General features: G+C 38.1%; 1 pseudogene; it reads right to left on the bottom strand.

Moving 5' to 3' along the window:
- The window catches only part of LOC101149813 (sal-like protein 4), a 57,287-nt pseudogene that overhangs the window by 2,611 nt on the left and 41,817 nt on the right, over positions 1–12,859 (bottom strand).

Raw genomic sequence — 12,859 nt, 5'->3', positions numbered from 1 at the left:
AATAAAAACAAAGTCACTTGTGTTAAAAATCCTCACAAATAGAGCCAAGAAACACCATGAAGGAAGAGTTCTCATGCACAAATATCTGATAACAAGAATTACGACAAAAGCCTGCAAAAACTAAAGCTGTGCACAAAGGCCATCACAACCTTACACGCACACAAATTCTTCTGCAAGGACATCTGCCCAGCAACTGCCTGTCTAATCTTGGACTGGCACCACTCTTATTATTGATTCTTGGAGCTAAGGACAAGTATCCCGAAACAATTATGTAATTATCCTCATTTTTTCTTTAAAAAGTTTGTCTGTCTTTACTTCCCTAAATATACACATAGTTTACTATGGCACACATGTTCCCATTGCAGTGCCCTATTCCCAAATAAATATTTTTCTCTTAGAGCCCCCCTCTTTGTTATTTAGATTAATAAAAATGATATCTCAGAAGTGGGACCCAAGTGTACCCACCTCAAAGGATTCGGCAGCCCCTGGTATCAAGTGAGGTATCAACTGAGCCCTTTGCGCTCTATGCTGCCATGAGTTACATTTTCTGCTCTAGTAAATACCCTTTTTAATTCTTGGGCTCCCTTCCCTCAGTGAATTCTTTTTCAGTTTCTGAGATAATAAAAGATGTTTTGTCTTTTCTGGCAGGTGCTATCTGGAATAAGAACAATGTTTTTCTGATTTGAGTCCTCTAGTTTCCAAAGAATTTACATTTTGTCTGGGTCTGCATGCCTGGTATAGTATTTTGTGTGGTCTGCATGCCTGGCTTAAAATTTTTGTGAACACTCTTATTTTTTGTTTCATTTGGGTTTGGTCATGTGCATCTGTAAATGATCTGGCTCCTTTTTCCCCCTTGCTTGTTTCTAAACATTTTCTGAGAGCAAAAACAAACACTCTAAATGGTGGGCACAAGACAGCCAATTAAAAACCACTAGGACAGTCACCACTATCTAAAACATCAGTCCAAACTCCGTGACAGGAATTATAGAATTTTCTTCACTCTTGAGAGATTAATATAAAACAAAAATGATATTCTCAAACATTAAGGCATGCCAGGTTTTCAGGGACTCCTGCCAATTACATGACTTTTCCTCATGCATTTCTTTTTATTTAAAAAAAATTTTTTTTGTAGAAATGGTGTTTCACTATGTTGCCCAGGATGGTCCTGAACTCCTGGCCTCAAGTGATCCTCCTGCCTTGGCTTCCCAAAGCACTGGAATTGCAGGCATGAGCCACCATGCCCAGCCATGTTTTTAAACCAGTGGCCATCATGGGGATCATTTGAACTCTCCATACTTGTTTTACTTAAAGCTGAATTAGAAACTGTAACTGCAGAGTTAACATGTAGAGCCTTCTAAGTTTTCTATATCTCTATTTTTTTTCTGCCTACTTTGAATCTGCTGATTTTTCTACTTGTGTTGAGATAAACACACTGCTTATGGCATTCCAGACAAGATTTTTTTTTTCACTGATAATTTTATTTTATTTTATTTTTTGTTTTTGTTTTGTTTTTGTTTTTTTTTCTAATTCTTTTTCTTTTTTTTTTTATTATACTTTAAGTTTTAGGGTACATGTGCACATTGTGCAGGTTAGTTACATATGTATACATGTGCCATGCTGGTGCGCTGCACCCACTAACTCATCATCTAGCATTAGGTATATCTCCCAATGCTATCCCTCCCCCCTCCCCCCACCCCACCACAGTCCCCAGAGTGTGATATTCCCCTTCCTGTGTCCATGTGATCTCATTGTTCAATTCCCACCTATGAGTGAGAATATGCGGTGTTTGGTTTTTTGTTCTTGCGATAGTTTACTGAGAATGATGATTTCCAATTTCATCCATGTCCCTACAAAGGACATGAACTCATCATCAGACAAGATTTTTTTTACAGTCTTAAAGGGCTTTCAAACTAATGGCTTTACAACTTACAACAGCTCCATGGCAACCAACAATCTAGACATGAAATGTAAGTTTGAGTTTGCCTGAAAAACAATTGCTTAGGGTGATGGAATGGTTAATTAAGGGATTGATATTCTGAAATAAAATAGACTACCTATCAGGGTAAATAACATTTAGCTGTATGAACAGACCCCATTTTCTAAGAAATATAATTTGGATCCAACTATCTTTTATAAACCAATAAGTATATATTGCTATGTGTTTAAAATTCTAAAGTTATGTTAAATAAAGTGATACTCATTGAATGTCCAAGTCATTTCCAAATAAGATAAATTCCAAAACATAAATAAATGTTTATAAATTAGGCTCTCAGATTAAACAGGTCAAAATCTTAAGCTCAGAGCAATAATATGAGGTGTCTCTCTGGCATAAAAATGCCTTTCTTTATCTGCCATGCCCAGAAAAAGCAAACAAAGCAAAACAAAAAACCTGCTAAAATGCTTTCTCACCCACATTGACTAATCAAGCAAACTAGACAAAAAAAAAAAAAACATAAATTTGTTACTAAAACACCCAAGGCTATTTGGAGATTTGATTTTTCTTATACAATTCAGCCAATTCATGCTGAAAAATAAACAATTGAATGTTTAACCCTAAATTCATTTGAAACCGATAAACAAAAAGAGGGGGTGTAAAGGGGCAAAAGAGATTTTAAAAAAGAAAACCAAACTGTTTTGTTCAAAATTTTGGTCCACAGCCTTCATTAGACTACCTATCAGGGTAAATAACATTTAGCTATATGAACAGACCCCATTTTCTAAGAAATATAATTTGGATCCAACTATCTTTTATAAACCAATAAGTGTATATTACTATGTATTACTATCTCATGACTAAAATTCTAAAATGAAAGCTGTACGATCTTTATTGTGGCTTGCGTATCTATATGTGTTTACACATTTTGTATGTTGTATCTGCATGGTAAAATCTGGCATAGTCAGCTAGAAATCCTTTAAGGAATTCTATTCAGATTGGCTCAGATAAATGAGTGCTTATATAAATTATGGAGTAATCAACCCAAATGCCTTTTAGTGCATGTGACTTAAGTATTTCTTTAATAAATAAGCTGGCTTTAAATTTGTTGATGAAATAAAAATAAAAACATCTTCAGAATTTCAGCATACATTTTTGTCTGGGTTTACTAGTCAGATAGGATTATATTTGTCTCTGCTAGATATTTTAAGATAATAAAACTATAAACCCAGCCTAAAAACATAATGATCTGTTTGTGTAACTCTTTGACAAGTAAGACTAATTTAATAGTGTTGGCTTAATAAAAACAGCTATGTCTTCTAAGCCATCAGCAAAATATCCATATAATTAACTTTCAAGTTCTTACTTAGGTGAACACCTGATATTCACAGACTGTACACATGTTTAACAGGGAAATTACTTGAAATGATGAATAGCTTTATCTCATATCTCAGTTTTCATAAGTAATTTAAGTAATGTTGATAAAAATAAATAAATTAGGTAAACGTAAATGGAATAAATATTTATAATGAATTTTTTGTGTGATTTAAAGTTCTAAAGTTATATTAAATTAAGTGATACTCATTGAATGTCCAAGTCATTTCCAAATAAGATAAACTCCAAAACACAAATTCCTGAACATAAGTATTTTTGTCTTTGGCTTCTTAAATTTTATAGAAAGACTAAGTATATTTGAGTCTAACAATACAAAAAAATTACATTATGGGGAAATGTTTCTAAAATAATAAAATTCTCATTTATAAAATACCAATGTGTGACAGACAGTTCAAAATTGCTCCCTTTGCTTGGCAAAGAATTTATGACTAAAAGCAAATGCAACAAACATGAAAATAGACAAATGGGACTTTTTTTTTCTGAGACGGAGTCTCGCTGTGTCGCCTAGGCTGGAGTGCAGTGGCGCAATCTCAGCTCACTGCAAGCTTCACCTCCCGGGTTTGTGCCATTCTCCTGCCTCAGCCTCCCAAGTAGCTGGGATTACAGGTGCCCGCCACCACACCCAGCTAATTTTTTGTATTTTTAGTAGAGACGGGGTTTTACCATGTTAGCCAGGATGGTCTTGATCTCCTGAACTCATGATCCACCTGCCTCGGCCTCCCAAAGTTCTGGGGACAAACGGGACTTAATTAAACTAAAAAGCTTCTGCACAGCAAAATAAATAATCAACAGAGTGAAAGACAACCTACAGAATGGGAGAAAACATTTGCAAACTATGCATCTGACCAGGGACTAATATTCAGAATCTACAAGGAACTAAAATATCTCAACCACAACAAAAAACAAATAGCCCTGTTGAAAACTGGGCAAAGGACATGAATAGGCATTTTTCAAAAGAAGACATACAAATGACCAAGAAGCAGATGAAAAGATGCTCAACATCACTAATCAGTGGAGAAATGTTCATTATAACCAAGGTGAGATGCCATCTTATATCAATGAGAATGGCTATTATTAAAAAGTCAAAAAATTACAGATGTTGGTGAGGATATGGAAAAAAGGGAATTCTTAAACACAATTGGTAGGAATGTAAATTAGTACAACCTCTACAGGAAACAGTACGGATATTTCTTATAGAACTTAAAGTAGAACTACCATTTAATCCAGCAAGCCCACTACTGGGTATCTACTCAAAGGAAAATAAATCATTACATAAAAAGGATATCTGCAGTCATATGTTTATTGTAGCACTATTCACAAAAGCAAAGATATGGGATCTACTTAAATATCCATCAATGATTGGATAAAGAAAATGTGGCATATATATACATCATGAAATACTCGTCAGCTATGAAAAGAATAAAATCATGTATTTTGCAAAAACACACATGAAACTACAGGTTATTAAGTGAAATAACTCGGAAACAGAAAGTCAAATACTGCATGTCCTCACTTAGAAGTGAGAGCTAGGCTGGGTGCAGTGTAATCTCTGCACTTTGGGAGGCCAAGACAGGTAGATCACTTGAGGCCAGGAGTTCAGGACCAGCCTGGCCAACACGGAAAAACCCCACCTCTACTAAAAATACAAAAATTAGTCAGGCATGGTGGCAGGTGCCTGTAATCCCAGCTACTCAGGAGGCTGAGGCAGAAGAATTGCTTGAAACTGGGAGGCAGAGATTGTAGTGAGCTGAGATCACACCACTGTACTGTAGTCTGGGTGATAGAATGAAACGCTGTCTCAAAAAAAAAAAAAGTGGGATCTAAATAATGTGCACATATGAACATATTGTGTGGAATAATGGACACTGGAAACTTGGAAGGGTGGGAGGGTGGAAGGAGGGTGAGGGTTGATAAACTATTTGATGGTTACAGTGAACACTATTCAGGTGATGGCTACACTAAAAGCTTATACTTCAGTGCTATGCAATATATCCATTTAACAAAACTGCACTTGTACCTCCTAAATCTATTTTTTAAACTGCACTTCACCTCCAAAATCTATAAAAATAAAAATACTTTAAAATAAACATGTTGTCATAACATTTTTAAACATTTCTTGCTTCCTAGGTTTTCACTAGAAATTAAGGGTACTAAGAATTAAAAATTCTAATTAATATATAAAATTCTGTATATAAAGCATACCAAAGATTTTTATGAGATAAAATATAAGAAAGGCATAAAAATGTGTTCTTCATTTAGAATAATAAAAAACACGTGTTCTAATTGTAAGTTCAGCAGTTATTAAAGGTTATTTTAAAATATGAATTTAGGAAGGAAATATAAACAAGATAGAAAGAAACCAGTAAGTAGGAGAGAGAGAGATGTAAAGAAAGTTATAAGTATGAGGATACAGTTTTGGTAAAGAGTTAAAAAGGAAAAAGAATAATTTTGTATGGGAAAGAATCATGTGTGGCAAATTTTTGTCTGAAAGTCAAATGGCTGGTTATTTAAGAAACAGGAAGTATAGTTCAAGCAGAAAGTCTAAGCATGTCGTGGAAGGTATGTGTACATCACAAAATGTTTGTGAAGGATGAATTTATGAAAGACATTTTTGTGTGTGATCAAGTTGGCTATAAATTAGAAGGAAATTATAAGTCCTTCTAAAAATTGAGCTGTGATATTAAAAATACAATGATAGGGCTGGGTGTGGTGGCACATGCCTGTAATCCAAGCACTGTGGGAGGCTGAGGCAGGCGAATCACAAGGTCAGGAGATCAAGACCATCCTGGCTAACAAGGTGAAACCCTGTCTCTACTAAAAAAACACAAAAAAATTAGCCAGGCGTGGTGGCGGACACCTGTATTTCCAGTTACTCGGGAGGCTGAGGCAGGAGAGTGGTGTGAACTCGGGAGGCAGAGCTTGCAGTGAGCCGAGATTGTGCCACTGCACTCTAGCCTGGGTGACAGAGCGAGACTCTGTCTCAAAAAAAAAAAATACAATGATAGAAAACAAAATAATCTGCTCTCCTATGTTAAAACAACAAAGTTTTCTTGAAGTATTGATCTGCTCTTAGTAACACCGCAAGAAGTTTTGATTTTTAATTCTGAAATCTGTTTAACAGGTGTATTACAAACTGCAGCTTCTTCCTGTTTTACAGTTTCTATTTCTGCTAAGTTTCTTTCTGAGATGCATTTAATTTCCCTAGTTTCAGGTTGGAAATGCCATCTTCTTTGTTTAGAGTGGTTATTTAATTTCTCAAGGTAGAGAAATTCTCTAAGGCTCTTAAGGCTTCTCAAATTCATGTCTCGGAAATTCAACTTTTGCTGTATTTTGCTGCACGTGATTTGCAGGTCACACACACACACATCTTCTGGTTTGGCTGGGGTGATAACTCTTTTAACTTTCTTGTCTGCTTCTGTAACTTTTTTCTTCAGTACTAACTCTGCTGTTATGACCTGACACTGAAATGGTCTATTTTGAAGGCCTGGGAAAGCAATGTTTTCCTCCTGCATAACAATTTCTTGATGTGTCCTAATTGCTCCATGTAACAAGGAGACATCTCATACTTTTTCTAAGAGCCATGCATTTCCCTGTACAAGGTACTAGTTTTCTTTTTACATTTCTCTATAATATGATACATGCTCATAACCTTTGGGCCCACACTCTTAAAATGTCTGACAAAATGCAAGTTCAACATCCAGGTATGTGAATGGGCTTCCTATGAGGAGATGTAATCACAATGAAGGAGGTTTTTCTTTATCTTTTTGGTAACTAGCCTGAGAACACTAGCCTGAAGACACTTTCCTGTGTTGTCTTTATTAGGTTTTCTGATTACTTGGGAAAACCGGGCTTTGAAAGGGTTAAAGCATTTTTTTCTTTTACATCAGTGTAAGTTTCTATATTGTGTTTGAATTCTGATTATCACTCTGGTTAAATGAATTACTATTATTTAATTTTATTATTTAATTAACAGTGACCTGTTATCCTGTCTTTTTTTTTTTTCTTCCCGAGACAGGGTCTCACTCTGTCACCCAGGCTGAAGTGCAGTGGTGCCATCATGGCTCACTGCAGCCTTGACCTCCTGGGCTCAGGTGATTCTCCCACCTCAGCCTCCTAAATAGCTGGGACTACAGGGGCACACCACCATGCCCAGCTAATTTTTGTATTTTTTATACTGACAGGGTCTCACTATGTTGCACAGGCTTGTCTCAAACTCCTGGGCTCAAGTGATCTGCCTGCCTTGGACTCCCAGAGTGCTAAAATTACAGGCATGAGCCACTGTATTCAGCCTGTTATCCTGTCTTAATCAAGGGTTTTAAACATTTTGTCATCTTTAACAGGTCTCTCCATTATCAAAATTCTAAATTAAGTCTTTTTGACCTATAATCAACTTTGGGATATTACAGCCAGATCCCTGGAGAGCATCAAAGGATGTATCTCTCATCTTTAGAGATATTAAATGATTAGCCTTATTTGGTAAGTTACATGGGAAGCATTGTCAAATAAATGATGCTAGATCTTCTTTCAGTTGCATCTATGTGTTACTGATATGAATGTTCCAAAGTGTATAAAACTCTTAAAATCCAATATATCATCAGTCATAATTCTTGTTATTATGTTATATGCCACAGAAATAATCAATTTCCTTATCAATTGCTGATTATAATGAACTTCTATCAGATTTTCAACCATGGTTCTTCTAAGTTTTTGTCATCCATAGCTATTGTTTTGATTTTTCTCTAACAGTATTTGCAATAAGATTTGTGAAAAAGACTCTAACAAGTACTCTTAAATAGAGGTTTGGGTTTTTTTGTTTGTTTGTTTCTTGTTTTTTGTTTCGAGATGGAGTGTTGCCAGGCTGGAGTGCAGTGGGGAAATCTCGGTTCACTGCAGCCTCTGCCTCCTGGGTTCAAGTGATCCTCCCACCTCATCCTCGTGAGTAGCTGGGATTACAGGTGTGCACCACAATACCCAGCTAATTTTTCTATTTTTTGTAGAGACAGGGTTTCACCATGTTGGCCAGGCTGGTTTCAAACTCCCAACCTCAAGAGATCTGATCGCCTAGGCCTCCCAAAGTTCTGGGATTGCAGGCATGAGCCACAGCACCTGGCCAGAGGTTTTTTCTTTTTTAAATAACTTTAAGAACAATTGACTAAATAAAAAATCTCAGAACTCTAAGAAGAAACTGATGAATTTGTGAGACAACAAATCAATGTCAAGCAGAACAAAAATTAATTACATGAGATTAAATAACTGATGAAGATAATGTTTTTATAACTTATATTTGAAACATTATTGGTTCTTCACTTAAGTGTTTTGTTTTCCAGATTTAAGGAAATGTTCTCTCAGCCGAGTGCAGTGGCTCATGCCTATAATCCAAGCACTTTGGGAGGCCAAAGCAGGCAGATCCCTTGAGACCAGGAATTCAAGACCAGCTTGGGCAACATGGTGAAAACCAGTCTGTACTAAAAATACAAAAAATTACCGGAATGTAGTGGCACCTGCCTGTAGTCATATCTACTTAGGAAATTGAGGTGGGAGGATCATCTGAGCCTGGGAGGCAGGGGTTTAAGTGACAGCCTGGGAGGCAGGGGTTTAAGTGAGCCAAAATCACACCACTGCAATCCAGCCTCGGCAACAGAGCGAGACCCTGTCTCAAAAAAAAAAAAAAAGAAAAAAGAATAAATTCTGTCTTAAGCTGTCTGTAGTTTAAAGAAATTTGGTAAAGTATATTTTTATGAACAAAGGTGGAAGCATTTACTTCTTTCTCCCTACTTGAATTCTCCAAAATGTGGAAACTATCTGTGAATATTCATTTAATTATTTGCATAATATAGTTATATATTTGTGTGTGATATAGGCAATATAGTTATTTGCATAAGTTCAATAAAAATTTGCTCTCTTTATAACAGCATACAACTGGAAACATTGGTTATATTACCAAGGCTCTGACTGGAATATTACATTTGAGAATGTGCACAGAATGCCTGGTTTCAAGGGTTCCCAGTCTTACAGAGAGTAAGTAAAAATCGTCATTTCCTGGCAGGCTCAGGAACCTTAAGACTGGAAGTAAAATCTAAAGTCTGCTTTGGTTTAGCTTCTTAGCCTCAAGATTTCAAATATGAGATTCTTACGTGATCAATATAGACAGAAAAAGTTATATTTCCAAGGAAAACTATAATACACTTGTTATTAGATTGTAGTCCTATGCATTATTTTGAGTACTTGTTATGTACCTGTAGACTAGACTAGATTCTAAATTCTTCTATGTTTCTTCAATACAGCTTCTATAAAATTATAAAAAATGGTAACCATTTTATTCATGAAGGCCTACAAGTAGAAACTAGATAATTTTAAGAAACAAGTCTCATGCCTGATGTATAGGCCACTCTGAAAGTTCAACAAGCCACCCTATGCCATAATCAGAAACATTCAGACTGCAAACTTGGAAAAGAAGTTGACAACTTCATGCTGTGGGCAGCTTTTCCCAAGATGTCAGCACAAGACTCCTTATCATAATGAGACTCTTTTTCACTTGGCAGAATAATGTGCTAATTGAAATTTCACAATCAGGAAGGTAGAGCAACATGGCAGAATGGAAGACTTCACCATTTGTCCTCCCTGCTGGAACACCAGACTTTAACAACTATCTACACAGAGAAAAGCAGCATCACAGGAAACAAAAATCAGGTAAGCAATCACAATACCTGGATTTAACTTTGTATCACAAAAACAGTCATTGAGGAAGGCAGGAGAGAGTCTTGAATCGCCAGTGCCACCCATCACCCATCCCCCAGCAGCAGTAGCAGTGCAGAGCTGAGAGAGAACCTGTGCCCTTTGGGGAGGGAGAGCGCAATGACTGGGGAACATTACATTGACCTCTGTACTGCTCTGCCATAGAGGAGAATAAAGCCATGCTGGGCTCAGCAAGTGCCTATGAATGGACCAGACCGAGCCAGAGGGGAATAGTCCATCCCAGCAGTCAGAACTTGAGTTTCTCACCAAGCCTCACTACTGTGGGCTGAAGTGCTCTGGAGTCATAGGTGAATTTGAAAGGCAGTCTAGGACAAAAGGACTGCAATTCCTAGGCAACTCCTAATGCTGCACTGGACTTACAGCCAGTAAACTAGGGTGACTAGTGACCTATGGAGACACCAGCTGAGGTGGCTAAGGGAATATTTTTGCCATCCCTCCTCCCATCCCAGGGAGTGCAGCTTGCAGCAGTGAAAGTAATTCTCTCCTTCTGCTTAAAGAGAGGAGAGCAAAGAGTGAAGAGGACTTTGTCTTGCACCTTGGATACCAGCTTAGCCACAGTAGGATAGGGAATTGGACAGAGACGTAAGGCCTTCACTGAAGCCCTGGCACCTGGACATTTCTAGACACATCCTGGACCTAAACAGAACCTGCTGCCTTGAAGGCAAGGACCCACTCTTGGCAGGATTTATCACCTGTTGATTAAAGAGCCCGTGGGGCCTGAATAACTACTAGTGACACCCAGGGTGTATGCCATGGGCCTTGGGCTCTGACATGTGTTGGCTTTGGGGTGATCCAGCACATTCCCAGCTATATGGCTACAGGGAAAGACTCCATCTGTTTGAGAAAAGCAGAGGGAAAAGTAAAGGGGACTCTGTGTTCCACTTTAAGTACCAGCTCAACCACAGTGGGATAGAGCTCTTAGAGGTCCCAAGTTCAGGCCTAGGCTCTTAGACAGCATTTCTGGACCTGCTCTGGGCTAGAGAGGAGCCCACTGCCCTGAAGGGTGAGCCCCAGGCCTGGCAGCATTCGCCACAAGCTGACGGAAGAAACTTTGGGCTTTAAGTAAGCATTAGCGGTGGCCTGGCAGAACACCCCCATGGACCAGTGGTGGTGGTGGCCACAGGGAGAGATTTCTCTGCCTGTGGAAATGGGAGGGAAGAGCAGGAAGGACTTTGTATTGTGGTTTGAGTGCCAGCTTAGCCATGGAGAATAGAACATCAGATAAATTGCTAAGGTTTTTCACTCCAATTCCTGGCTCCCAGACAGCACCTCTGGATATGTCTGGGACCTGGTGTAACTCACCACCCTGAGGGAAGAGCCTTGGGCAAGGCCCAGTGTTGTGCTGGCTTCAGATCTGACCCAGAGCAGTCCCTGTGGTGATGACCACAGATGTGCTTGCATCATCACACCCCCAGTTACAGGTAGCTCAGCACACAGAGAGAGACTCTGTTTGTTTGAGAAAAAGTAAGGGGAAAAAAACAAGAGATTCTTGATGATAATCTAGAGAAGACTTCTGGGTCTTATCCAAGACCACAAAGCTGGTACCTCTGAGTCTGCAAAAACCACAGTGTTATTGGGCTTGAATCCCAAGTCCCTTTGAATACATAGAAAGCCTTCCCAAGAAAGACAGGTACAAACAAGCCCAGGCTGTGAAGACTACAAATACCTAACTCTTCAATGCCCAGACACTGAAGAACATCTGCAAGTATCAACATCATCCAAGAAAACATGATCTCACCAAATGAATTCAATAAGCTATCAGGAACCAAGCCTGGAGAAACAGAGGTATATGACCTTTCAGACAAAGAAATCAAAATAGCTTTTTTGAGGAAACTCAAATATAATGCAGAGAAGGAATTTAGAATTCTATCAGATAAATTTAACAAAGAGATTACAATAATTAAAAAGAATCAAGCAGAAATTCTAGATTTGAAAATGCAACTGACATGCTGAAGAATGCATGAGATTCTCTTAATAGCAGAATTGATCAAGCAGAAAAAAGAATTAGTGAGCTTGAAGACAGACTTTTTGAAAGTATACAGTCAGAGGAGACAAAAGAAAAAGGATTAAAGAAACAATGAAGCATGACTACAAGATCTAGAAAATAGCCAGTAGCCTCAAATGGGCAACTCTAAGAGTTATTGGCCTTGAGGAGGAGGTAGCAAAAGAGATAGGGGTAGAAAGTTTACTAAAAGGGGTACTAACAGAGAATTTCTCGCACCTAGAGAAATATATCAACATTCAAGTGCAAGAAGGTTATAGAATACTAGGCAGATTTAACCCAAAGAAGACTACTTCGAGGCGTTTTATAATCAAACTCCCAAAGGTCAAAGATAAAGAATCCTGAAAGCACCAAGAGAAAAGAAACATGTAACATACAATGGAGCTCCAAAATGACTGGCCGCAGACTTTTCAGTGAAACCTTATAGGCCAGGAGAGAGTGGCATGACACATTTAAAGTGCTGAAGGAAAAAACTTTTACCCTAGAGTAATATATCTGGTGAAAATATCCTTTAAGCACGAAGGAAGAAACAAAGACATTCCCAGACAAACAAAAGCTGAGGGATTTCAACACCAGACCTGTCCCACAAGAAACGCCGAAGGGATTTCTTCAACCTGAAAGAAAAGCATTGGCTGGGCGTGGTGGCTAATACCTGTAATCCCAGCACTTTGGAAGGCCAAGGCAGGCAGATCACTTGAGGTTAGGAGTTTGAGACCAGCCTGGCCAACATGGTGAAACCCTGTCTCTACTAAAAACACAAAAAATTAGCCAGG

This window comes from Gorilla gorilla, chromosome 2 (assembly GCF_029281585.2).
Source record: "Gorilla gorilla gorilla isolate KB3781 chromosome 2, NHGRI_mGorGor1-v2.1_pri, whole genome shotgun sequence".
Classification (NCBI taxonomy): domain Eukaryota; kingdom Metazoa; phylum Chordata; class Mammalia; order Primates; family Hominidae; genus Gorilla; species Gorilla gorilla.
The sequence above is the reverse complement of the archived record's forward strand: the minus strand, read 5'-3'. Positions and strand labels throughout refer to the sequence as shown.